We start from the raw sequence: 23,405 nt of genomic DNA on the forward strand, positions 1-23,405 counted from the left end.
AAGTTTCAATTATCTCACTGGAGAAATCTGAGGCAGACAATATTAGGGAACTTTACTGAATTAACCTAACCTAACTTAATACAACCTAGTATAAATCAACCTAATGAAACTCAACTTGGCCTTGCCTAACCTAGCCTAACTTAACAAAACCTTAACTAATACAACCTAGCATAACCTAACCTAACTTAACTTAAGTCTAAACTAACTTAACCCCTTAATCTAACCTAACCAAATCAACTAGCCGTCCAACATTCTCCCTATATCTTGATCCATCTTATCCTTACCACATAAAGCCAATTATCCAACACTATCCACTTACCATCACCTCCCCTATAACCCACAATCCTTCCTTAACGACCACACAAACTTAACTATCCGCCAAAGACACATCACTATCCAGAGAACCAACCAATCCCACTATCCACAAGCCATCCCTCCAGCATCCTTCCTCTCCTAAATTCTGTTGCCATTCATCTGTCCCTATCTTACTTACGACAGAGATAAGCTGCAAGTGAAGGCGAGGGCTCACTGTCTGATAATTACCTGGCGTTCTACAGGGTCAGCATCCCTTGGGTAAGAGGATGCGGCTTCGAACTCCCTCCGGGTGATTTATTTCAAGCGAGCTGTCTGCTGAGAGAACAGATGTGTGTGTGTGTGGGGGTGTGGGGGGGGGCAGGGTAGGAGGAGGAAGAGGAGACGAGGAAGGCTGGCAGCAGGAAGGAAGGGAGATCGAAGAGAAGGTCCGGTATGAAGGCAGGCAAGAGGAGAGGAAGGAGGAGGAAGAAAGGGTGGGAGGGGAATTGGATGGAAGTGAGAGACGTGAGATAGGGCGGTAAGAGGAAGGAATGGAAGAGGAAAAGGAAAAACAGAAACAATGAGATAAAATTAAAAAAAATAATAATTAGAGGCAGAAATAATCTATTGAATATATTATACGAAATATGTCTTGCCTGGGGGTACATTCTCGAATATATTGCACACTGATGCAAACGTTGATGCCTATGCAATACATCTGGGAGTAGAGGGTAGAGGGGAGGGTTACGAGAGAGATGTACAGTAAAGCCCTTGGGTGGTATCCGGTATGTGTTCATTATTTTCTAGAGACATGTTGTGGGGTTTTAGGTGAGCGTTTTTTTGTGGTTTATTTGTTGTGTGGTTTAATTGTTGCGTGGTTTTAGGTCAACACCTTTTCTTTGTTTTATTTTTTGTAACTGTTGCGTCGTTTTTAGGTACCTATTGCGTGGTTTTTGGCAGGCTTTTACTATTTCCTGGTACCCGTTGCGTGGTTCTTGGTAAGCGCATTTGATATATTGCATTGTGATAATCGAGCCCCAGACACAAGTAATATTACTGCAGTCATTTTAATTACGTTTTTTGAATAAATTTATACGTGAAATTTTCAAGACCTTGAGGTATATCTATTTATTTTTTATTTAATTTATATTTTTGTTATTCATTGGTTCATTTATCTACTTATTCACCTTAATTAGTATATCCGAGGTAATTAATCCAAAAGGTTATGTATTAACTTAACAATAATAGACGACACAGATGGTATCCCAAACAACAACAACACATACACACACACACACACACACACACACACACACACACACACACACACACACACACACACACCAAGACGTCTCAAGATTTTCTCGTCTTTCTTGAAGGACACGCTCGCCCGCAACACACCTGAACCACGCCCTAATTCATCCCCTTCCCCTTGTTATGCATCCAATTTACTCATTTTTCTCATCCACCCTTTATATTCCTTCTCGTTATACTGCAGTCAATTTATTTTGTGTAATGCATCCAATTTATTCTTCTTTAGGAGGCAATCAGTTTATTTCTGTCTATCCAATCTAGTTTTCTTTCTTCTCAAACCAGTTTATTCCATTCTTTACCGTGTAAACAGTTTAACAACCAAGATAAAAAATAATTATTAAAAGATAAAAAAATATTAAATTTTTTAACCTCTCCATTGACCTGTAGTATTGACCTTTCCAGTGACCTGTTGTAATGATCTCTCAAATGACCTGTAGTGTTGATCTCTCCATTGACCTGTAGTATTGACCTTTCCAGTGACCTGTTGTAATGATCTCTCAAATGACCTGTAGTGTTGACCTCTCCAGTGCCCTGTTGTACTGACCTCTCCAATGACCTGTAGTGTTGACCTCTCCAATGACCTGTAGTATTGACCTCTCCAATGACCTGTAGTGTTGACCTCCAAAATTATCTCGTATCTGTAAAACATTTATCATATCCAAAACATTTCCAGCATTCTGTACTTTGGTAAAATAACATAAAAAAGTACCTGAACCCCACATCCATGTCAATAGTCAAATTAATACTGAATTTAGAAGGAAAAAGTATACATTTTTTTTATATGATTCCATTTGCTAGTTTGTGTGGCATCAGTGAGATATTGAATAAAAGTGTCACTACTGATGAAAAAAAAAATCTCATTTACATATTTATTTGATGTAAAAAAATTATAGTGAATAAATAAATGTAATAATTAATGCTGATATATCTGTATAATGATGTGTGTTAATGATGAGTTGATTAAATTAATAGATTAGAATATAAAGTGAAAAAATTTATATGGGTAAAAAAAATGGATTAGGTAAATATACAAATGGATATATAAATAATATATACTTGAATAATCTGGTTATAAGGTAAGATACTAATTATTCAACAGGTGAGGTGCTAATTATTCAACAGGTAAGATACTAATTATTCAACAGGTGAGGTGTTAATTATTCAACAGGTGAGGTGTTAATTACTCAACAGTTGAGGTGATAATTGTTTTTAATTGTCGTTTTTGTCTTCTTATGTCCACTTAAAGACTAACTTCCTTACTTCCTGTCATTTCGGTCGAGAACATTGAAACTTTGTTGATATATCTACTTTTACTAAATTACTGAACTTCCGTGTTAAAAAACTACTCGATGATAATTTGAATCAACATTTCAACTGTCCAGATGATTATTTATCATTGTAAATTGTAAATAAAAGGATATTTTGTAAATTTAGTTATGTTTATTTTGAAGATCGCGTAGACGTTGTGGCCATTGAGTCAGTGAGTGAGTGAGTGAGTGTGTGTGTGTGTGGGGAGTAGGGAATACGTGTGTAAGTATTAGGTAAAGCTCGGGGAACTGGAATTGCAAAAGTGAATTTCTTGACCAGTGGACGTGAGGCGGCTGTGGTCTGGTCGGGAAGAGAGAGAAACTCGGAAAAGATTGAGCCCTTGAAGAACTTATGAGAGAGAGAGAGAGAGTTATGCAAGACGAAACACGGTCGCTCTAAGTCGGGATACAGGACACTACAGCTCGCCAGGTACAGTTACAGCAGAGACGCAATACATAAGAGCAAAACAGTCTGAAATCCTGACAAAATAATACTTATTCATGTGTCTATAACCATATTGTTTTGTCGTATGATTTTAAGCACATGTCGAGCATTAAGTTCTAAAGACGTGATAATTGTCTTAGTCCTCAAGGATCAGCCTCTGACCTATTCCTCACGTCACTAGCAATTATATGGCAATGATTTTCTTCATTAATATTTTCACTTACGAAAGAAATAGAGTCATTAACTCAAAGGATAAAAGGAAGACCTGTTAAAATATTAAAGTAAACTCACAGTAAATCAAAGAAAACGGAAGACCTGTGAAAATAACCAGGTTCACTCACAGTAACTCAAAGAAATCGGAAGACCTGTGAAAATACCAAAGTAAACTCAGAAACGAAAATGGACGGAGAAGAACTCGGTGACCAGTGGCCAGACTTCCTTCCTGGGGAGGACCTGCAAGACCCACCCACCACAAGCAGGAGAGAAGCAAACGTACTCAGAGGAGGTCCAGCAGAATCTCGTTGTGTCACTGTCAGAGGAGTTGAAGGAGAGCTTGAGTTAACACCCTTTCGCTCGTCTGGCTCTCTGTGGGAGGAATAGCTATCAGCTCCAGGATGTGTGTGTGTGTGTGTGTGTGTGTGAGTGCGTGAGTGGATGAGTAACTGTGTGTGGGTTTACTTTACCCCTTTACGCAGGTCAGGAGTTTATCTAACTGTCCACCTCCATCCCTGTCAAGACCAGATAAATCTTCCATCGTCTAATAATCTCCACTTACAAAAAGAATTACTCTCCAACGTCACTAATCACCACAATTACGTACCAAAACCCTTTCATTAACCCAATAGTAATTTATTCACTAGTACCATTTTGTATAAAACATTAAAAACTTTATACAACATTTTTTTTTTCGTAATGTTGTTAAGAACTACACGAAACTCCTTTTTCTTGTTGGTCATTTACATAAATAATATAATTGGGGGGTTGAGTTAGCGTCCTGTTCGCTGTTATCCCTCAACATGCATCAGGGTCTCAGAGGTAATAATGTTAATTCAACAAGATGTAGTAAAGTTATCCTCCAGTCGCCTGATGGAGGAGATTTAATTAAGCTGGACGAAATTCTACCCCAGAAAAAGAAAGAGGAGAAATAGAAGTTGTCTTAAACTTTGAACTTTTGTCAGCTTAGTGTGTGTGTGTAAAATAATAATAATAATAATAATAATAATAATAATAATAATAATAATAATAATAATAATAATAATGATAATAATAATAATAATAAAATGCTTTATGAATAGAGTTGCAGCCGGTGTCTGAAAATATACAGACTTACATTTGATTTAGACATAATGATAAAATATGCGTTGAATACATTTACAGGGCTGTACAGTACATAAATCAGGAGTTGTTTATTATTTTAACAATAGATGGGATGGTGCTATTCTTATATCTATCGGTGTTGGCTCTTATGGGCTGAATTTTGTTGTAGTGGCGGACTGTGCGAGGTGGGTGGGGGGCTGCAGGTGGCAGGAGGTGGCAATGACGAGGGTGGTGCATCAGTTGGGTGCCAAACCTTGCTAGTGCTTGGTGGTGGAGGTCACTGAGGGATGGCATTTCCAGGGTGGAGAGAGCGTTGAAGTAGCCAGAGTATTCTGCGCCGAGCATGATTCTGCAGGCCCTTTTCTGTACCTTCTCTAGCCGATGTTGTTGGGTGGAATTGAGAGACGACGATCAGGCTGGTGACGCATACATTAGTTTGGGGAGAATAAAGGCGTCGTAGATAGTCCTCAGCTCTGGCGTGGGTGTCCCAAGTGACCTAAGTCGTCATAGCATGAAGAGTCGGTACGAGGCTGCCTTGATTGTGTTATTTACATGGGCCTTCCAGTCCAGTTTGTTTATAGTGTGTGTGTGTGTGTGTATGTGTGATTGTTTGCTATGCATGGCTACAGTTTTGACGATAGCAAGCAGAAATTTGGCATGTAGATGTGCGTGTACCCCAGAATCTTTACGAGGGTGCAATTTTGAAGGTTTGGTCCAGGTGGTTGCCTCCCCCCTCCCCCCCCTCCGTCCCAAAATGGAACTCCTTTATTAAAAACACATTCATTTTTATGTTTCTTTCTTATGCATAGTCACGGTTTTTAAGATAAAGATGTAATTAGGGCTCTTTATGTAAATGGGGGGAGGGGGTGGACCTAAAAGTGGGCTACCCTTCGCAACACCAAAGAGCTTTTATTGTAGATAATTTAAATTTGATATAATGGACAATGGCGGGTACTCCAGTTAGCATAAATATATACGAGGAAACTGTATATATGCGAATTTTATATGGTTTAATTTTTGGCTTTTCAATAATAATAATAATGAAGAAGAAGAAGAAGAAGAAGAAGAAGAAGAAGAAGAAGAAGAAGAAGAAGAAGAAGAACCCCTTTCACTTTCAGATATTTCGCTCATATTAATTGCATAAAATTTTAACTATTTTTTGTATACGTTCTTCCTTAGGTCACCACTTCAACTTTTTTACTTGTGTTTATGAGATGAAGTTAATTAACGGAGGTTGTTTACTTTCCTCAGGTGAGAGCTGAGACGAGGTGGACGGAGGGTAAGGTACTGTACACGTATCGTCTTGGGGTCACTTCTAGGTCAGGTCAGGTGTAGGTGGGTCACTTCTAGGCCAGGTCAGGTGTAGGTGGGTCACTTCTAGGTCAGGTCAGGTGTAGGTCATCCCAACTCGGGTATGAAGTCGTTTGATCAGGATGACAGGTGAAACGGAGCCCTGTACTATTAGGCGCCAGGACTAATAGACCTTGATTCTAATTGGTCCTTGTCCTATTAGATCATTAATAGGGCCGTATTCTGATGGGGCCTGATACTAATAAACACACACACACACACACACACACACACACACACACACACACACACACACACACACACACACACACACACACACACACACACACACACACAGACTTAACGACCTTAGTTAGTTGTTAAGGTCTTATAATACGTCATAACAGTGTAACAAGGACGTATATAATTTGCTTAATTATTAATACGTGTTATTGAATCACCTGAAGATTAGCTCCTTTTATGCCATACTTATTTCACTTGGGAGTTAGGTTTAGGTTTGGTTAGGTTAGATTGTATTACTGTAGGTTAAATTAGTTAGGTTAGGTTAGGTTAGGTTAGGGTGGTTAATCTTCAGGTGAAATAAGCTGAGAGGATTAATATTCAATTTGTACCGTTTTTATCTAGCATTTGAACCAGAGTATTTGAACACCTGTACTAGTTAACTTGAAGTAATACATTGTAACAGCAACAACGGCTTAACTAACTCCTGCGTCTTAGAACACCGTGTTTATTGGATGAAGACACTAAAGAGAGTAGGCCTGGAGGAGGTTCACTCATCAATTGAACTATTCGTCAATTTTGTATTACTTTGCAATGGAGATGAGAGGTAAGTCGGTTAAATATATATATATATATATATATATATATATATATATATATATATATATATATATATATATATATATATATATATATATATATATATATATATATTTATATGATAGTGATAGTGGTATTGTATGTGTGTATGTATGTATGTATGTATATATGTATGTATGTATTTGTTTGTAGGTATAAAGTTACATGTGATGTGTATAGAGTATGTTTTTTATGCCTGAGACCTCCAAACATTGGCATACAGTAAATACATACATACATACATCATACATATATGACATTACCACGTGTGCGAGAATTTGCACGGATGTATGCATGACCAGGAGTGAAGTTTACATAGTACAAGTATATACACACACAAGGTATATACAGTATATACATTAATTCGAGGCAGAGCGTGAACCCTGCTTAATGATCATGGAGTTGGAGTTATGTGTGTCGTAAGTTACAGCAGCGAGCGTATTACCCCTCTCACACACACACACACACAAAATATATATATATATATATATATATATATATATATATATATATATATATATATATATATATATATATATATATATATATATATATATATATATATATACACACACTCGTAGGCACTGCTGAAAGTTGGCCAAATTTGCACAAAAGTTTTTACGTGAATAAACAAAACAATAGCGTTGAGAAATAGTTTGCTTTGCTGGAAATGGATACGAGAGAGAGAGAGAGAGAGAGAGAGAGTATTAGTTTAGAAAAGAGAGAATGAGACACACACAAAACTCTCGGAGCTTGTGAACCAAAAACGCGAGAGAGATACAAAACCTCACATTTTCACCAGACTTGTTGGAAAAGCCTACAATGAACACAGTAAAGTTTAGAGACAAAAATGAGAATACGTTTTAGGTGATGGTTTTACGTGCACGGGATAGGTAATGGTTTAGGTGTTGTTTTAGTAGAAATGTAATCGTTTTAAGGCGTTGGTTTTACGTCTACTGGATAGTTAATGGTTTAGGTGTTGTTTCAATGGAATTGTAATGGTCTTAAGGCTTTTTTTTTTTTTACGGGGAATAGCCCACCAGGGCACAGGCTATCGACCCACAACGGGTCCTTGGGGGCGAAAAAATAATAGTAAAAAGAAATTAAAAATAGAAGAGAAAAAGATTATATTAATTTACGCCACGAAGATGCCGGAAACCAGCTTTTTGAATTGAGACAGATTGTATGAGTATGGAAATACAGAAGAATGCAGAGCATTCTACAGTTTGGCTGTGTGAGGAAAGAAGGATGTACTATAACGGGGTTATTCTAGTGTGACCGACATCCACAGAGAAACGGTGGCCACCGCGGGCAAGACGTGTGTTACAAGCCCACGGCCTTGCCGGCGGTACACAGGATCCACCGACATTACCCGTTAAAGTACCTGTAAAAGAGAGAGAGTGAAGCAACATTGTGGCGAAGAGAAAGGGAAGAAAGATTATCAACTAAAGGAGGAGAGTTACTGAGACGAAATGCCTTTGATTCCACCCTATCTAACAGTTGGACAGAAGAAGAGCCACCCCAGATATGAGAGCAGTACTCCAAGTTAGGACGAATGAATCCCTTATATACTTGAAGCACCTGCTCAGGAGTGAAGTAGCTACGGCATCTGTACAGCATTCCCAGCTCTTGGGAGGCAGCCTTAGCAGTGTTGTGGATATGTGGCTTCCATGACATATTAGAGGAAATGGTGAGGTCTAGCATATCTATTATAAAACTTGGCAGAATGATTGCGTCCTGAAATGTGATCGGGTGGAGATCATCTAATTTGGAAAGTGTAATTGGTAAATACTGAGTTTTATTACTATTGAATTTAACCAAGTTTCTACTTCCCCATTCGGAGATGCTGTACAGATCCACATTGATAGATGAAATGATATCAGCTCTAGAAATAGATCTAGTTTGAGAATTAGGGGGGAGGGAAAAATGTGAAGAAGAGTGGAGAGTAGAATCACCAGCATAAGAATGGATAGAATTAGTCGTAGTGTGAAGTAAATCATTGATAAAAAGAAGGAAGAGAGTAGGTGAAAGAACAGAACCCTTTGGGACACCACTATTGGTAGAGAAAGAGCGACAGGTCAGTCCCTCGACAACAACTGCCATGGATCGGTTCCCAAGGAAACTAGAAATTAGAGAACAAAGTGGGGGAGAGAAACCATTAGAGGAAAGTTTAGAAAGCAAAGACTTGTGCCATGCCCTGTTAAATGCTTTGGAGATGTCGAGAGCCACGACGAAAGCTCCCCATAATCCATAAGAGAGGATGACCAAAGATATGTAATGGTTTTAAGTGTTGTTTTAATGAAAAAGTAATGGTTTTAAGGCGTTGGATTTACGTGTATTGGATAGGTAATGGTTTTGGGTGATAGTTTCGAGTGATAGCTTGTGTATGTGCTTTACTTCTCTACTTTGATTACCTGAAGCATTTATTGAACATTTTATACACTCTTATTTTTCTTAGATGATTAATTAAACACTTCATAAAACATACCTTAAACCACACCTGGAAGATTATTTAAATATTCCTGTTACATTATTTTTTTTTCTCTCTCTCTCTCTCTCTCTCTCTCTCTCTCTCTCTCTCTCTCTCTCTCTCTCTCTCTCTCTCTCTCAGGTTGACATTAATCAAGTGAAGATAATTAACACTTGGGTATTTTGCCAACACCAAAATAAACGACACTCGCTTCTTTATCCAAAGTTTCTTCTGTTATAACAATATTTTACAGCATTTTCCCCAACTTTGCAACACGTAACATTTAATCATTTTTACTTTGGAAGTTTAAAGATTTTGCCGCATGAAATATTTTTGACCCTTCGTGCCAACAACAGTTAAAAATATGTAAACTTTTTTCTCGTAATTTTGGAACTTATTTTAGGAGACTTTAACAATCTTCCTTTTTTTCAACATATTTCTTGTTGGTATACTGTATATTTTTGTTTATCGGATTTCAATATATATTATTCACGAGTAATTTCGTTAACTTTTGAATATAATGATTTAACCCCTTGAGAATGATGTATCTTAATGCCTTGAGTATGAGGATTTAACGTCTTGAGTATAAACTATTAACGCCTGAAGTGTGATGACTTAACCTCTTGAGAGTGATGATTTAACACCTGAGTATAATGACTTAATGCCTTGAGTATAATGACTTAATGCCTTGAGTATGATGACTTAATGCCTTGAGTATAATGACTTAATGCCTTGAGTATGATGACTTAATGCCTTGAGTATGATGACTTAATGCCGTGATTACGATGACGCAAAGGGTTGTCATTATAATCAAGGGGTTAAGCCATACTACTCATGGGGACAAGCCATCGTACTCAAGTGTTTATGATATCGTACTCAAAAGTGTAGCCATTGAGATCAAGGCGTTAGGGAATCATAATCAAGGAGTTAAGCTATCGTACTCAAGGGTTAAAGTCATAGTACTCAAGAGGTTAATTAATTGTACTCATGTAATGAAATCGTTGTTCTCAAAGGGTTAATTTTATTTGTCCATTGAATTTTTCTGCAATAAAATGAAAAGGCTCTCTCTCTCTCTCTCTCTCTCTCTCTCTCTCTCTCTCTCTCTCTCTCTCTCTCTCTCTCTCTCTCTCTCTCTCTCTCTCTCTCTCCCCTCATTTATCACCAGTCTGCCACTTACTCTCACTCTAATTTTCTTCATTTCACTCACATTTCATTAATTTTATTCTTCCCTTAAATAATTTAATTTCCTTATTGTTTTCCTTCTGTTGCCTCATTATTTTGCAATCACTGTTTTGTTGTTAATTGTATTATTATTATTATTAATATATTATTATTATTATTATTGAATTCTGTTTTCTCCACTGATTTACATATCTCTTCTTCCCACTGTCTCCTTCTTTCATCCTGTTCTCATCCTTCCTTCCTTCTTCTTCCCCTCGTTCTTAACTTCCTTCCGCCTCCTCTTCACACCATTCTTCTCTCCAGCCAAGGCAAGATTTTTTATCCTCCCGTGTTGCTGCTGAATGATGGGGAAGGTTAATTGGGAACTCTCTCTCTCTCTCTCAAAACAGTGACATTCGGACACAGGTGAAGGTATGTATGTATGTATGTATGTATGTATGTATGTATGTATGTTTGTATGTATGGGAGGGATTGATTTTGCCACTTACAGCGGCTAGTTTATTGTACAACCCATACTCATCCTGTGAACAGTAGCTCAAAAGGATTACAGAGTAGAGTTCACAAAGGGTCATAATAATTAACCCCTGTGGTCAGGATATTATGGCATTGAATGTTACACAGTATTTCAAATAAATTCTTTGTTTAGCTCTATATATATAATGGGTAACTTATTCACAATTGCGTGAGTATAGGCGTGTGAGGCAGTATGTCTGGCCTCACACTTTGTTATTTACATTTGCGTGAGAGGTATTCAAGCACATTATGTGTTTGGTTCTCACAGGCTGCATGTACAGTGCATGGTTCAGGGTGGTTTGCATTTCACGATGAGTTTTAATATTTATAAGAATATCATCAGCATAGCTGATTGTGATATTGCTGGGGTTGTCTGTTATTAAATTTAATAATGCATTTATAAGAACATTGAACAAAGTGGGGCTAAGTACTCCACCTTGAGGGGTGCCAAGCTGCATATTTTTAACTTCACTTTTGTAACCCTGAAACAGTGCAGCAGCCCTTCTGTTGGTTAGGTAACCACTTATCCAGTGTAACAGCCTACCTCCTATATCCATTTTGGCTAGTTCGTACAATATCAGTTGCCTATTGGCAATATCAAATGCAGCTTTTAGGTCAAGAAATGTGGTGTATCTGTGCCTTTCATCACCATGCACAGTTAGGAATGTGGTGATGCAATTATGTACACCTTTACCATGGGTGAAGCCATTTATGTTAGGAGACATGTGTTCTCTGATTCTATATAAGAGTCTGCCAAGAACCATCCTCTCAAAGGTTTTACACAGGCAGCTGGTTAGTGATATGGGACGAAAAGCATCAGGCTGTCCTGGTTTCGGTATTGGTACAACAATACTGCTGGTCCATGATGTGGGTAGTTGGCCCTCGGCATGACTCATATTGTACAATGTCAATAATGGATTACTCGGTACACGCCTGAGTAGTCTAACGATCTTGTAGGTGACTCCGTCCTCTCCAGGGGCGAGGGCGGCGTCAAGCTCCCACTCAATATATGGAACATCACACTCATCGTGCTGTTTGCCCAGTATAAAGTTAATGAGATTACTTCTCTCTACAGACTTCGCATCAAGGAGTCCCCGAGTCCTAGTTGGTAACATGTCATAGCTAGACACATGAGCCCACTTTGTTATTAGCTCATTCGACTTTTGCAGAGGGTTTGGATGGGAGACTTTTCTACGGTTTTTACCTCTGATTGTGTTTATGTCTTTCCAGGCTTTGTTGAGGGATGTATGTTGGTTCAGGCAGTTGGATGTATGCGCATGTGGGGTTGTGTATGAGTGTGAACTTGTGTACGAGTCTAGGTGTGTACTGTAGACGTGTATGGGCGTGTGTACAGTGGGTATGTGTGTATGTGACTGTGGGTGTGTACGTGTTAGGACGTGTGTCTGGGCTTGTGAATGTGTGTGGGCGTTTATTATTTCGTAGGTTTGCGCACGCGCATGGGAGTGTATACACGTGGGTATGTGTGTACGTGACTGTGGGTGTGTACATGTGTGGATGTGTATTGTGTGGGGGATGTGTTCGGGTCCTGGAGTAAGTACGTTTGTGAGTATGTATGTGTGTGTGTGTATGTAGGCGTGTTTGTGTGTGTGTAGGCGTGTTTGTCTGTGTGGATGTGTGTATTTGTGAAGGTGTGTGTACGTGATTGGGTGCATATGCGTGTATGTGGGCATGTGTAGGTGTGTTGTACTGTTCGTGTGTAAGAATGAGTATGTGAATGTAGCCTATGTGTGAATGTGTGTGAGCGGGTGTATATGTATAACTGCGTGTACATATGTGGACGTGTTTACATGTGTAGGTGTGTGTGTGTGTACATATGTGGGCGTATCAACACGTGTGGGTGTATGTACGCGTGTGGGCTTGTGTATGTGTGTGTGGACGTGTGCGTGTCTCCAGTCAATGGTGAGTTTCTCTCTTCTTAGAATTATTTTTCCGAGGTAAAATTAGACACGTGCTGGTCTCTCTCTCTCTCTCTCTCTCTCTCATTTTAATCATATCCTCAACTCTCAGTATTAACAAGAAGTAGTTCCCATAAGCTTTCCGGAGATTTCAAATGCATTAAACCAAATACATTAGTTCGCATCACTGAAGTCTGGTGAGGTAGTGAAAAATGGAACTTTTACTACATAAATAAGTTTTAAAAGTTATATTCTTCCGTACTGTTGTCCAATGAGTAACATACTGTATAATGCAAGTGTAGCACTGTATCCTGGCCGTCTTCAATAATAATAATAATAATAATAATAATAATAATAATAATAATAATAATAATAATAATAATAAACAGATTCCTAGACGATTAACTTTAATATACATAAAACAAATGAAGTCTAAAATATTATCTTCACGAGAGAGAGAAGAGAGAGAGAAGAGAGAGAGAGAGAGAGAGAGAGAGAGAGAGAGAGAGAGAGAGAGAGAGAGAGAGAGAGAGAGAGAGATTTCTTGCTTTCATTCATCTGTTTCAGTTCTCTACAGTCTCACTGCTGGGGAGAAGAGGGGAATGAGAGGTGAAGAGAAGAAGATAAAGGAGGAAGGAGAGGGTGTTGAGGCTAAGGGAGGAGAGAGGAGAGAGAGAGGAGTTGGTTGAGGGTGAGGGAGTGGGGGAGGAGGAAGAAAATGAGAATAGGGGAGAGAAGGAGGAGTTGGAGGAGAGGAAAGAGGAGGAGGGGGTGAGGGAATGAGGGAGGAGAGGGGGTGAGGGGAATGGAGGGAGGAGAGGGGTGAGGGGGGAGGGAGGAGAGGGGTGAGGGGAATGAAGGGAGGAATGAGGTGAATGCGGTGAAGGAGGCTGTAAGAGTGAGAGAGGAAGGAATAAGGGGAGGCAAGCAAGGTGGAAGGTAAGGAGGAGTAAGAGAAGGAAGGTGGGAGGAAGAGGAAGGGGAGAAGAGAGTCGGAAGATGGAGGTAGTGAGGGGAGGAAGGAGGAGAGGGAGTAAGGAGATCGTGTTGGAGAGGGGAGGAGGAGTGGAGAATGAAGTGAGAGCAGGGAGGACGGAGAGAGGGAGGAGAGAAGGGTAAGAGGAGGGAGGATGGTGAGAGAGAAGGAGTGAGGAGTGACTAAGAGGAGGAAGTGAGGGAGGGATATAGGGAGTGTGGGAGGGGGGAGAGGAGCTAAAGAATAAGGTTTGAGGAACAACTTTGTGAAACGCGTCAAAGTTTTATCTCGGCTTTTAAAACGACTTGAAGATCACTTTACTCTGTTTGTTTTTCCCTCCTCTCGTTTTAGTGTTATTCTCATCTGTGTGTGTGTGTGTGTGTGTGTGTGTGTGTGTGTGTGTGTGTGTGTGTGTGTGTGTGTGTGTCTCCATAAATGCCATCAAAATAACACTTACACTCTACCTTAACTAGATACGTTCACTTAGCACCAATTGAGACAAAATTACTATATCAATTCTTTGGATAACTTATGTACGTTTATCTTAAGTGAACGTATCTAGTTAAGGTAGCGTCTCAGTGTAATTTGGATACCATATTCTGGGACTTTTTTTTGTATTTTACCTGAAGTCAACCAGTTAGATGGATTCTTTCGTCATTACTTAAGAGTCTCTGAGAACCTGGACTCGTTACCCATTTTGAGCCTTGAGTACCAGCTGAACTCGTGACCCATCTTGAGTCGCGAGAACCAGCTGGACTCAGACCCATCTTGAGTTGCGAGTACCAGCTGGACTCGTGACCCATCTTGAGTTGCGAGTACCAGCTGGACTCTTACCCATTTTGAGCCTTGAGTACCAGCTGGACTCGGGATCCATCTTGAGTCGCGAGTACCAGTTGACTCGTGACTCATCTTGAGTCGCGAGTACCAGTTGGACTCGTGACCCATCTTGAGTTGTGAGTACCAGTTGGACTCGTGACTCATCTTGAGTCGCGCCAGCTGGACTCGTGACCCATCTTGAGTTGCGAGTACCAGTTGGACTCAGACTCCATCTTGAGTCGCGAGTACCAGCTGGACTCGTGACCCATCTTGAGTCGCGAGTACCAGCTGGACTCGTGACCCATCTTGAGTTGCGAGTACCAGCTGGACTCGTGACCCATCTTGAGTTGCGAGTACCAGCTGGACTCGTTACCCATTTTGAGCCTTGAGTACCAGCTGGACTCGTGACCCATCTTGAGTCGCGAGTACCAGTTGGACTCGTGACTCATCCATATGAATTTCAGCGCACGACACTTCACCTTCCCGAGTTACACACTGGTGTAAAGTTTCATTGATATTCCCTCGCTGGATGAGAAGTTATATGGGCTGAACACGACATACGAGAGACACAGGTGGATGGTCAGGTGAAAGCATGGACAAACAGACAGACGGACGGAAGGAAACATGGATGGACGAAGGGATGGATAATAAACAGGAAGGACAAGTAAATGGGAATAAGGACTAACAGGAAGTCAAAAACAAGGACAGACGTAGAGAAGTTACGGACGAATATAAGAATGCAAAAGACGGATAGACAGAGTGGTCACTTTGTACCTTAAATAAAATAACATTCAGTGAGGGAAGGCGGGAGGGGGTGGGGGTGCAGCTGCTGGCGACATACTTATCTAACTATTAATCTTGTTCATTCCATTACTTCCTGTCGTCTCTGATCAGCTAATCACCTCCACACAGGATTATTACCTCCGGATCAACTCCTTTCTGGATGGTCCGTGGCGGTCTTGCTTCGTTCTGATTGGTTCATGGTAGTCTTGCAGTGTTCTAATTGATTTGTGGTGGACCTGCACTGCTCTTATTGGTCCATGGTGATCCTGCTTCATTCCGATTGGTTAAAGGTATTTCTACACTACTTTGATTGGCCTATGAACATGCAATATTTTAGTTGGTTTGTGGTGGGAGTGCAATGCTCTTATTGGCCCTTTGTAATCCTGTTTCATTCTGATTGACTCAGTGTGTTGCTGCACTGCTACGATTGGTCTATGAAGATCCTGCTCTATTTAGATTGGTTTAAGAAGGCACCTAACTGATTGACTTAGAAACAAAAGCATCATAATTACACTAAAGACTCTAACTTACTAGAATTAACCTCGAATCATTTAAGAAAGATTCAGTCCATTCATTTTGCCTCCTACCTGGTGCTAAGTGAACATATCTAGTTAAGGTAGAGTCTCGGTGTTATCATGGTGCCATCTTGTGCACTGGAAGCGAACTGATCTCAGTAAAGTAAACCCAGTGTTATTTTTAGAAGTTACAAGTAAACGTATTTAGCTAAGATAAAGTTTTTGTGTAAATATGGAGCCAAATTGGTACATATTTTTAAGGTTTTAGCTTATATCAGCCATTAAGGAGGAAATTCAACGTAAGTAGACTTAAGAATAGGTACATTGACCTGAGAGAAGCTGAGATGGTCGCTGGAATACCCAAGAATTTGTACACTTCAAGTTACCTGTGAGCTAATTGACGTCTTGAGACATCTTAAAAGGAGGAGTTTCTCTCTGAAGTAATTACATATATTGAACCCACGAGCCTAGTTGTCTCTCCTATCTTCTTCTTCTTCTTCTTCTTCTTCTTCTTCTTCTTCTTCTTCTTCTTCTTCTTCTTCTTCTTCTTCTTCTTCTTCTTCTTCTTCTTCTTCTTCTTCTTCTTCTTCTTCTTCTTCTTCTTCTCCTCTCCCTCTCCTCTTCTTCTTTCTTTCTCCTCTTCTTCTTCTTCTTTCATCTTCTTCTTCTTCTTTCTTCTTCTTCTTCTTCTTTCTTCTTCTTCTTCTTCATACCTCCTCCTCCTCTTCCATCTTCCTTTCTTCTTCTTCTTCTCCTCCTCTCCTCTTCCCTCTTCCTCTTCTTCTTCTTCTTCTTCTTCTTTCTTCTTCTTCTTCTTCTTTTTCTCCTCTCCTTCTTCTTCTTCTTCTTTCTTCTTCTTCTTCTTCCACATACAGAGAGGCGGGATCTGGACAACAACACAGGTAGTGAGTTAAGTCCTGGTTTACAGCGTTATTGTGAGTATTTTGCACAAGGAGCCAGTGGCTTGAGGTAGAGAGGTATAAGGACTCCTGACCGGTTGGGACTATTTTGAGGTTTTGGATTGGCTTGTATTTAATAGATAAATGTCACTGGCACGACCTACCACTCCCAAGGCTGAGGGTGAGGTGCCTGCGATAACTTGGAAATCCTTAGTTTGCAGACGTCATTCTGGCGTATCGCTTACTGCTGCTAAACAGGAGTCATATGGTCCCTGGCGCTTTGATTGTACAAAAACTCTATGGATATACCAAAAGACACTCTGGGTCTGATGGCGACCTTCCATACAGAGGTGAATGAGAATTAAGGTAACACTACTAAGACTACTGAAGATACTGTGGAGGAACACGGTACTAAACTGGCCTCATGGGATCACAGGGACTACAACTGTCTCAATTCCGGTAAGCGCAACTACCACAACTCTGGCAGTGAATCTGACTCAGACCCCCATCACCAACAAGCAAAAATCATTAAAATCAAATATAATTCATCAATTGAATAACCGAGGAAAAAAAAGTATCCCTCATCCCCTGCGTAGTGGAGCAACAGGCAGTGGGGTGAAGACTGATCTGCCCTGGGTCCTGCACGTAAGTTATCAAGTTTATCCGGCGGCTCAAGACATCACCAGACATGTAACAACAGCTTACGGGCGTTCACCGTGACAAATATGTCAAGCTTGTTTACCCAGTAAACCTCTCAATGAACACCAAGATGCGCTGGCTTACCGAAATCCATCACACAAATATCGTGGACATGACACTGGGCGCTGTCCAGGCCTGGTTCACCACAGTCTCAGGCTGTCTAAGCTAGAAACGGGAAGGATATCATCGACACAATCGTCACCGGTTAATACTTGGTCTTCCACATGAAATTGCCTGACCAACCCGTCCGCAACCGATTATTATTATTATTATTATTATTATTATTATTATTATTATTATTATTATTATTATTATTATTTTATTATTATTATTACATATTGGTATTAGTTTATTATATTATCATTATCATTATGTGATTCTATATCATTTTTTCTTTGCGTTTTGTTTGGATCTTATCCTGTTTACATTGGATCCTATTTACATTGTATCCTGTTAACATTGTGTTCTGTATTGTTCTCATCGTAATCCGTAGATCTGCCCTCAATAGCACTACAGACCAAAGCCTTCTCTCTACATCTCCACTAACAGTGGCTGTCCAACGGGGCGGGTCAGCTTAAACCCTAAGTTTAATTTGTAAGGTGAAGGAATCTCTTGCCTCCAGAGCTTAAGAAGATTGCCAACTGTTTCATCAAAGTCTCCCGCGGTGCCTTTGAGGTTTTATTCGGCATAAGAATTCTCTCTGGATTACTACAGTTAACCCTTTAAAATATAGTCTCGTTTTTTATGAAAGAAATAATTATACTACTACTACTACTACTACTACTACTACTACTACTACTACTACTACTACTACTACTACTACTACTACTACTTGGCCTCCAGCCTCCCCCAATAGCCACACCTTCGCCACCATTTATTTACCTTAATATTAACTATCCTAATACATAAGCAACTATCCTATCTGTGTTAAATTAGTTGAGCCGCAGATCGATGCGGCATTCGGTGACTGTAGCCTCATAGTCGATATCTGCAGCAGTTGACGGAGTAGGGGCAGAAGCTCTCGTTCCCCTGAGGCAGAGCAAAGCCGACCGAAGGAGAGAGAAGGACAGTCGACATCTCATCCAGGCTGCGACATAACTTCTGGGCTGCTGCTTCTGTTCGGAGATCAGCTCCGCGAGTCTGGCGTAGAAACATCTTGCGCTTGGGCCCATCCCACCAGAGGTTGTGAACACTAGCGGAGTGAAGCTGCCTTGATCGACATTTTGAATTCTCTCCCCATATGCCCTTCTCTTGTCGTTCTCGTTCCTCCTATGTGCAGCATCGAGAGCTAGGTTACGGGTGACAAACGGCCAGTGGATCAAAAATCCTGATGTCGAAGAAGGCTCACATATTATTACTATTACACTACTACTACTTTTTTTTTAATAAAGTGGCCCAGCCTCCTAATAGCCATATCTTCTGCCACTATTTAATTACCTTAATATTAAATATCCCAATACATAAGAAATATCCCATTTGTGTTGAATTGAGCTGCAGATCCATGGCACTACTACTACTACTACTACTACTACGGCCATAAAATGATAATAATAATAATAATAATAATAATAATAATAATAATAATAATAATAATAATAATAATAATAATAATAATAATAAAAGACGAAACACTTCCTGGCAAATCACTCAAAACACACACCTACACACACACACACACACACACACACGTCTTCCCAGCCAGTAAACAGCTGTGAGACAAGAGGCAGAGTGTTATCCCAGATTTTCACAGCTGCTGTTGGTTCTACAGCCTCCCAGGATCTCCCAGACGACTCCCAGGGCAGGGATCTCATCTCAGAGACTCGACCATAGGGACCCACACCACCTGCAGCAGTTTGGGAGCGAGGGGGAAGACTCAAAGTTTGGAGTTGTGTTGAGGACGTTTAGGCGAAGGTGGTGTGGTCAGGTGAAGGGTGAGGATGGTGTGGTCCAGGTGAAGGGTGAGGATGGTGTGGTCCAGGTGAAGGGTGAGCGTGATAATTATAACATCATTAATAATGATAACAGTGAATACAACAATAACGACAGAAATAATAATAATAATAATAATAATAATAATAATAATAATAATAATAATAATAATAATAATAATAATAATAATAATAATAATGATAATAATAATGTCATCAACAGTCAAATTTAAGGATTATCTGAAATGCATATTACAATAGAATTAATGATGATTGTGTCATACACAGATGAGTTATAATTATGAAATGGAAATTATGTTGGTTAATTGCTTACCTATGGACCACCCTCTTCATACATCTATGCATTCATACATATACCGCCGGTCCCACAATTACTTGGCCATACCTTACCTTTAAATAAAAAAATCACAGCTTATCAGTAATTAACATGAGCTGGCAGACTCTACTCATCAGCTAAGTGCTGCCACGACCCACCACTAATCTCATATGTTACTCTCAAGGATTATTTCCCTGCCTAGCGGCCCCTAATTCTCCTTCCCAGTCCCCTCCTCCTCTTCCCAGTCCCCTACCCTCCCCCCTTCCCTCCCCTCCCCTCCTCTCCCATACTCCCATCAAGGCAATGAGCTATACCCTCCGGATGTAATGGATTAATCAGTAAGTCGGTAATGTGTACATCACCTTCAGGAGGCAGCGGTGGGGACGGGTGTGTTTGTATGGTTTATTGAAGGTTTGAGTTCAATCAGGTGAACTCCTTCTGGGTCAGACGACGTTACCTGAACCACCTTACTGTAAAAGATATTAACCCGACTCAATACATTTACATTTATTTATTTTTTTATTTCTATGTATTCAGTAATTTTTTTTTGTCTATTTTTTCATATATTTTCGAATCTATTAATATAGGAATTGATCTCCTGTGCATTTATTTAGTTATTTGTTTATATATGTCCACTTTCTTAATTAAATGTACAAAACCAACTGAGGGACATTAGTATCACGCATAACGCTCCACCAGCTAGACGGATTATGTGAGTCGTGGACGCGAGGATATCAGATATTACGGATAAAGGTTGAAGGAAAGTAAAAAGGTCCTGGAGGTAAATGTTTTCTGAGCCAACATGTTGAAGCGGCGCGGCGTGGAAACCCTACCTGAGGCCAACCCAGTGTGATGACTTTGTTCCCGGGAGTGACTGGTCAGGTGCAAACACACACCTCTCTCCAGATTGTGCGCCTCTCTCTCTCTCTCTCTCTCTCTCTCTCTCTCTCTCTCTCTCTCTCTAAACAACTAGAATTGCTCTACACACCCAACTACACAACTACCACCACATCTGCTCACACCTGCCATCAACAGGTGTATTGGTGGCTTCACAGGTGCACGAAGTTCGTTCCCTCTAGGGCTTCTAAGCCTCGGCTATGTATGTATGTATGTATGTATGTACTATCTGGACTGATGAAATAATTATATATATATATATATATATAGCCTCGTGTTTCCTAGCTGGATTCGGTAAAATGCTACTCCGATCACATAGTTTGCGCGGGCAATTCCCAATGGAGGTTCATGATGCTTAATAACCACGATGAACAGGCTTTGTGTGGAATATAACAAAGCCTAGGATTGCCTTTGTTGTCCTTGTGGCGCGGTGGTAGCGATCGCTGTGCACACGCATAGGTCCAAGGTTCGATTCCCGACTAGTAAGCTATTGTTTGTGTGCTATATGGACTGATGAGATATGTATGTATTAGTTATTAGTGGATAGATGGATGGCATTTCACTAAGCCTTTTTCTACCCTAGTTACACTGCACATAGAAGACTACTATCCTCTTATCAATAGGATGAAGTCAATCACACACTATCGGTTTTGTAGAGGATTGCGGAAGGATAATTTTGATGAATTTGTGGACTCCTCCTCCTATCCCTTCTCGTCCTATTCTATCCATTTCACTATCCCACCGTGTTATCGAGGTACGTTAAGATATTCTTTTATCCTCCCCATCCTCCACTAACCTAACCTAACCTAACCTAACCTACCTGGGGGTCTCCGTGTGTTGTACCGACGACGCTAATTGGAAAGTTCTTCCCTAAACTTGAGGCAGAACTAATTTGACTTAGAAAAGTTCCATCAAAGGTTAAGCTCTCACACATTACCACAAGGCCTGAGTTACCGCCCTTTTTCTCTCTCTCTCTCTTTTTTACTCGCTCTCTCCTCACTCTCACTCCACTCTTACTCCCTCTTTGTGGTCAGTGAGAGGGACCTGATTCTCTCTCTCTCTCACACACACACACACACACACACACACTTTCTCTCTTCCAACTTGGATTTTTGTCAAGTAAAAATTTCTCGTGTTAAAATTTTGACCAACAAGGTAAGCTTCACCTGGACTTCCTAGCGTCAATTAGCGAGGTCAAAGGTGACATGTGTAACCCACCGCCCTCTCTCGTGACTTCTAAATAACTTGGGCTTTAAATGTCATGGTTGTACCTGTAGGGGGAGGAGGAGGAGGAGGGGGAAGTTATGACCTTACCTATGACCTACTGAGCTTTTATTAAGGTCATAATGTATTAGATAGTACCTTAGGGTGTCATAGGTCAACTTTTTAATGACCCCTGAGATGGTTTATCGTATTCGTGAAGTCATCTTGTTGAATTATAGATGGTTTGTTATATTAGAATCAAAGGTCAGGAATGGTGACCTCATCTAAAGCGGGTTAGGCTAGGTCAGAGGTTAGTTTTTGTATTGGTGGTTAAATGTCATTAATGTTTGACCTTCCTCCTTTAGAATATCTCGTTGGGTCATGAGTCTCTCTCTCTCTCTCTCTCTCTCTCTCTCTCTCTGCTCAGGTGGTGTTTCATGAAATATTCAGCAGCGTGTTTAAAGAGTTAGGTGTGCTATGTGCGGGCCGGGCGAAAGAACGTGAATAGAACTACAACTCTCTCTATGTATCAATATGTTTCTTACTTCTCCTTTCTCCCCTCTTCATCTTCTACTATTCATTCATTCATCTTCATTCTTACTTATTCTAATCCTTTTACTCCTCTTCCTCAATCTAATTTCTTGCATTGCTCTCTTTTTGTACTAACCTAACCTAACCTAACCTAACCTAACCTAACTGGAGGAATTTAGGTTAAGTGTAGTGTGAATAGTTTACTCTTCTGGTTTCGTTATCCTTGTTACATGCTCTGTGAAGTAATCTAACAACACCACCTGTTGAGTGAAATTTCAACTACCCAACAGCGTTATCCCCTTGTCTTGCTGTTTCGAGTCCTCATTATAAGGTTGTGTTTGAGTGCCTTGGGACTCACTTGACACCCACCAGCCACTGACGGAACAGGTAATCTTCGTTCCCAATTGTTTTTGGTGTTTTTTCTGTCTTTTGTCATGTTTAGTCGGCAATATTAACCGAAGTTTTATTTTGTTTTATATCTCGTGTGTTCCTTGCTGGGGTTGTAAGCTGTAATGAAGAAGAAAGACCAGAGAGGTTCCGTCCCAGTATTGGTCGCTCTAAAGTAGTGTCAGGTACCTCGACACTTTCAGTAAGTTTTGAGCTTAGGTTCGTATTTCAGTGAATATCCTTATTTTGTGGAATTATAAACCAGTATTTTCTTATATTTTTATTTGTTTGTGGGTGGAGTGACTGACGCCATATTGTAAAACACGACGGTGCTTAAAAAAAAAAAAACACACTAACTTAAGGATATAATACGTATAGATCCAATAAGACCAAGATAACTGAGAACCTGTAAAGTGTTAGTTTAAGCACCACTCACTTCGTCTATATCTACCACAATGCCACTGAATAAACACCAAGAAACATATCATAAAACATTATTAACTTCAG

The 23,405-nt window shown here is 40.1% G+C and overlaps 1 protein-coding gene across 1 annotated transcript in view; it reads left to right on the plus strand.

The window, feature by feature from the left end:
• The window catches only part of LOC121855179 (thrombospondin type-1 domain-containing protein 7B-like), a 182,746-nt gene that overhangs the window by 59,737 nt on the left and 99,604 nt on the right, over positions 1–23,405 (plus strand). The gene's annotated exons all lie outside the window — the stretch shown is intronic.

Source organism: Homarus americanus, unplaced genomic scaffold, assembly GCF_018991925.1.
Source record: "Homarus americanus isolate GMGI-L3 unplaced genomic scaffold, GMGI_Hamer_2.0 scaffold29048, whole genome shotgun sequence".
Classification (NCBI taxonomy): domain Eukaryota; kingdom Metazoa; phylum Arthropoda; class Malacostraca; order Decapoda; family Nephropidae; genus Homarus; species Homarus americanus.